This window comes from Moschus berezovskii, chromosome 15, assembly GCF_049115385.1.
Source record: "Moschus berezovskii isolate FMDL1 chromosome 15, NW_MosBer_1.0, whole genome shotgun sequence".
NCBI lineage: Eukaryota > Metazoa > Chordata > Mammalia > Artiodactyla > Moschidae > Moschus > Moschus berezovskii.
The window spans coordinates 73,872,347-73,877,797 of record NC_142474.1 but is presented as its reverse complement, the minus strand read 5'-3'; the positions used below and the strand labels follow the sequence as shown (position 1 = coordinate 73,877,797).

Here is a 5,451-nt window from a genome sequence, read left to right as displayed (position 1 = left end):
GAGCCTCCTCCCTGGAATGTCCCAGCCTGACCCCCAACACTGCAAGGAAGTCCCCATGTGGTCAGTGTCACAGAGGTCCTGGGATCCATTCCCATCAGGGATGCGTCAGTGTCCTGGGTCATATGACACCGTGACGCTGCTTTGCTTCTTGGTCCAGATGGCCCTGACCCTCTGCGGTGTGGAGGGGGAGGGGGAGACAAGGAAATGGGGGGTGGACAGGTGTGCCTGTGAGAGCCGGCGCCGCCCCTCCTTGTTCCGAGTGGTTCCTGGTGTTTTCCTTCCCTGCTGCCTTCATCTGGGCACTCTGCGATGCAGGTGGCATGGCACCTTCTGCTTCTGACACGTAGCTCACATTTGCAAAGCACATTTCAATACTGTTGCTTAAAAATGATAGCTCCCCAGGCCCAGAGTTGTTGTTATTATTATTTTTTAAATTAGAGTATGAGGCTTCCCTGGTGGCTCAGTGGTAAAGATTCTGCCTGCTAACGCAGGAGACACAGGAGAGTCCCTCATCCACGAAGATCCCACGTGGCATGGAGCAGCTTAAGCCCATGTGCCACAGCTGCTGAGCCTGTACTCTAGAGCCCGGGAGCCCCAGCTGCTGAGCCCACTGGCCGCAATTCCTGAAGGCCGTGCTCCACAGCCAGAGAAGCCACCACAGTGAAGAGTCCGCGCAGCGCAACTGCGGAGTAGCACTCACTGGCTAAGACTAGAGAGAAGCCCTCGCGGCAACAGAGACCCAGCATAGCCTAAATAAATAAATGACACAATTATTAAAGTATAATTGCTTTACGATGTTGCGTTGGTTTCCAGTGCACACACAGTGAATCAGCCATGCCTAAACATATATCCCCTCCCTCTGGGATCTCCCTCCCACCCCTCTAGGTCTTCACAGAGTGCTGAGCTGAGCTCCCTGTGCTATCCAGCGGGCTCCCACTAGCTCTTTTTTACATGGTAGTGTGTGTATGTGGACTTCCCAGGTGGCGCTAGTGGTAAAGAACATGTCTGCCGACGCAGGAGACCTAAGAGATGTAGGTCCGATCCCTGGGAAGACCCTTGGAGGAGAAAATACAACTCACTCCAGTATTCTTACCTGGAAAATCCCATGGACAGAGGAGCCTGGCTGGCTACAGCCCATAGGGTCGCAAAGAGGGTAGGACAGGACTGAGCCACTAAGCACAACACAACACAGTGTATTACGGATGTCAGTCCCAATCCCCCATTCATGCCTCTCTGCCCCGCCCACTCTGTGTCCGCATGTCCGGTCCCGACAGCTGCATCTCTATTCCAGCCTTACAGATGGGTTCATCTTTACCTTGTTTCTAGACTCCACATATGTGTGTTCATATACCTTATTTGTTTTTTTTCTCTTTCTGACTTACTTCACTCTGCACAAAAAACTCCGGGTCAATCCACATCTCTACAAATGACCCTGTCTCATTCCTTTTTATGGTTGAATAATATTCCACTGTATATACGCACCACATCTTTATCCATTCCTCTGTCACTGGCAGAATTCTTTTTACCACTTTGCAAATGAAGAAACTGAGGCCCTGACTCAGGTGAGATTGCAGGGCTGGGTGCAGTGGAGCAGAGTGGGTCCTTCCCAACGTGTGCTCACTGTTCCTTAGTCTCAATGAAGACTGCCTCTGTGCTGGGAGCCTGAGAGAGCTAAGAGGCTTGCGGTTTTGAGGACTTCAAGCCCTGAATTGTTCTTTCATCAGACAAGTTTCTAGGATGTGTCTAGACTTAAGTGTTCAGAATTCAGGGATAAACAAGACAGTCCTTGGCCTTAAGGAGGAAGACAGAGGAGCAGAGATGAGTCTACCAGCTTGTTGGGTGCCGTGGTGGGGTCAGGTCACTGTGCCCCTGGAGGGTCCCATTGCCATGGAAGGGGCAGCAGAGAAGGTGACCTGGCGGGGTGTGTCGGCTGAGACCTGAGAGTGAATATCCAGCAAGACAGAGGGGTGGGCGTGCCAGCACCCAGGGACTCCGTGTGTGGACACCGGGATTTCTCCTCCATTCAACCGAAACAGAAATGACGGTGATTAATAATACGTTTGAAACCTAACAATGATAATCCTAAGTCATTATCTAAGTCATTAGATTAGTGATAATCCTAAATGGGCTGCTTGTTGTGTCTTAATCATCATGGAAGGTCCCTCTTGAACACTGTGAATACTGTTTGTTCTGAGCGTTACTTTGCTGTTAATACAGCAGCTCCCTTTTCTGGTGACATGTGTCTGCCTGCTGTAATTCCCACATCCTTTTACTTTGAACAACACACATCTTCGTATTTAAGCTGGATTTCTTATCGTCTGGCTTGCTTTTTCTCTTTATCCAGTGTGATGTGTCTTTTAAGTAGTGTTTAGGCCGTGTACGTTTAGTGTAACTATCAACTGACCTCAAGCACAAGAACAGAAAGTTCCCCAGGGCCAGAGGGTTTGCTTCCAGTCTGTTCTGGGCCATAGTTTGGCCAGCTGGCTCTGAAGATTTCCCCAGCAGTTGGCCCAGGAGTCAGCAACCTTGGGTTTGGAGGCCCTGGAGCTTGGTCTTCAGGTTTGGGGAAGGAGCTGACTGTGAGCAGTCAGCCCAGGCCCACCTCTGCCTACTCTATATCCATGTCCTACTGTTTAGAAGCTCCACCTTACCCCTGAATCCCTCTCTGGCAAAAAAAGCCCATTTCCCCCATGAAGCCTTCCTGGACAGCTGACCAGCTTACAATGGGGTTTGTCTGTGCAGGGCACGCACACTCAACACCAGCCTTGTGGTGGCTTGGAGGGTGCGGTGAGCTTCCCAGCACAGCATGAGAAGAGTTTCTTTGAAAACAGAATTTCTAACATTTCCCCTAAAGCTTCGGATGTAACGGCCAGGTTGGGTTTGGCACGTCCTGGAGTAGAAGGGGTTGGCCCTGGGCATGGGAAGAGTGGACATCCATCCCTGAGTCTGCACCATCTGAGTAAGGTCGGTCTCCAAGTCAACACAGAGGGCGCTGCAGAGGTCCTGCAGTGCAGGCAGAGGAATGAGAAGTGGTCTTGGCGGGGAGTAGGGAGCCAGTGGTATTTTCCGAGCAGGGGAAGAGCAGAGCTGAGGTACTGTTTTAGGAGATGAACGTGTGAGCAGCGTGTGCCATGGACTGGAATAGGGAGGCTTGCGGGGCAATGGGGGCCAAGGGAAACCGGAAGCAGCGTCCTGTGCTCTCAGGGCAGTTTCAGGGTTTAGGTCTGACAGGAGGCGGTAGGAATAGGCGGAACACAGATCACTTTTCTGAGCGATGTTACGTCAAATAGGGTTTGGTGACTAATTAGTGGTGGGGCTTGGAGGGAAGCTGCAGGTTGTGGCATCAGGGGCCACCAGTGGGCTGGTCTTCCAAACTCCCGAGCCTCAGTTTCCTTGTCTGTACCCTCAGGGAGCTGCAGCTGGTGATTCATCCCAGACTCATATTCGCCTGGCCTCCTGGCACAGACCTGCTGTTTACGTCGTTCACTGACCCAGGCTGTTTACCAGCAGCCCACTCCCCGCCTCCCGCTGACCTCGTCCCTGCTTTCCCCATCTGTCCGGGGTCCCAGCACCTGGCTGGTCTTGGCCCGGCTGCCCAGGCAGGGTGTCCCAGGGCGCAGCTCAGATTCCACGAGCGAGGGTGGCCACAGCCTGGGCTGACCTCCTGGGCCGCTGCCTGGAGCTGCCCCGAGGCCCCGGCTGAGGAGGCTGAGATGGGACCCAGCTGTCGGACCAACCGGGCGAGCCTGGGACTAAGCGTGGAGGCGGGAGGAGGGGTGGGTGTGGGGCCGCCCTGCGCTCCGTGGGCTCTGCGTCTCCTCGGCTCTGGACTCCCAGGTCCTCTTCTGCAGCCTCAGTGGCTGATGCCCGGACCTGGGGTCCTGGCGAGCCTCACGGATGGTGCTGTTTGGTTTCTTTTCATTGGTGACGGTGGGGCCCCAGCTTCTTCTATCAAATCCCTGCATCACCTCTCCTCCGGTTCCATGCACGAGGGGTGTCTCTCTTTTCCATGGGGGGTGGGGCAGTAGGAGGCCACTGAAGAGGCGATAAGTTGCCGAGCGATTGTGAAATGCCTTCTCGGTCTTGGTCCATGCCCTCTGCCCCTTTTCTCTGCAGTTGCAGGCACTTTCAGGGCACATTGCTGGGTGTCGTGGTAAAAACCCCGATGCTTGGAGCACTTAGGATGTGCGGGTGTCGTCCTGGGCATGGTGTACACGCACACCAACCTCACTGAGTGGGATCCTAGCATCCACCCCATTTTATAGACGGCTGAGCTGAGCATGGAGCGGGCTGGAGCCCAGTGCGATGGCCGCTCCTTGTCTGCTGGAGCTGGGATGTGAGGAATCAAGCATCAGCGATGCTCAGACTCAGATAGAGAGTGCCCCATCTATCCAAGCCCTGTTGCTTTCGGCCTGTGTGAGCCCATGGGCACATGCTGCCCAGCACAGCCAGTACCATCCACTCATCGGATTTTGGCACCTACTGGGTGCCAGAATTCATTCTAGGTATTGGGGCTTCATTAGAGGCAGAAATGAGCACAGAAAAATCTGTGCCCTCATGGGCGAGATGAGGCAAGAAACAGGATAACAGAACACAGCACGTTAAGGGTGATAAGTGCCAAAGGGTGGAAAATAAAACAGGAAAGGGACGTGAAGTGTTGGGTGTGTGTGCTGAATCATGGTGGGGGTAACACCAAGTGACTTTGGCAGGACAGAGGAGCGAGGGCCAGGGGTCCTGGGGTGGGAGGGCAGTGGCAGGAACTGTGAAGTGGATGGAACTCTCCCCCGAGCCAGGTGCCTTGGAGATTACCCTGGAATGCAGTCAGGTGTCATTTCTCCTGGGGGCAGGGAGTGGGTGTCTTTGCCTTGAATTTGTTTGCTGGATCCAGGTATTTATTGCTTTTGGAGCAGTTCCAGGCCTGCAGCAGTGTTTGAGGGCGCCTGCAGGTGTCTAGCTGTGCCCCCACCCCCCCAGCTTTCACCTCTGCCCCAGTGGGCATCCTGCACTCTGCTTCTGCAAAGCAGGCCGATGGGGTATGATGACAGACTTTGGTTGCTGCTGGCACCACTTTTGAAACAAACTGCCTTGGGAAATGGTCTCTAGTCTGTTTCCTCCTCCCTACCCCAGTGACCACTGTGAAGGGCCTCCCCACCTCTCCGTGTCCTAGGGCAAGTTATTTAGTCCCTCTGAGATTGCATCCTAACCTCCAGAATAGCCAGGATATAGCGGTAGTTAGTTCCCACCTGGTTGGGTCAGTTCCAAAGATGAGAGATAATTCCTTTTAAGTACTTAACACAATGCCTGGTACATTCAGTAAAAGGGAGCTGTGATGAATTTATTGACAAAAAAATTATTTTCCCCCTTAAGAATAAAAATAGCTAATGCTTCCTGGGCTCTGTGACTGCTCCTGTTTTACCAGTGAAGAAACTGAGGCACAGAGAAGTTAAGTTC

At 53.3% G+C, this 5,451-nt stretch overlaps 1 protein-coding gene across 1 annotated transcript in view; it reads left to right on the top strand.

The window, feature by feature from the left end:
• Window positions 1-5,451, top strand: part of PFKFB3 (6-phosphofructo-2-kinase/fructose-2,6-biphosphatase 3) — an 82,249-nt gene that overhangs the window by 20,790 nt on the left and 56,008 nt on the right. The window lies entirely within an intron of this gene.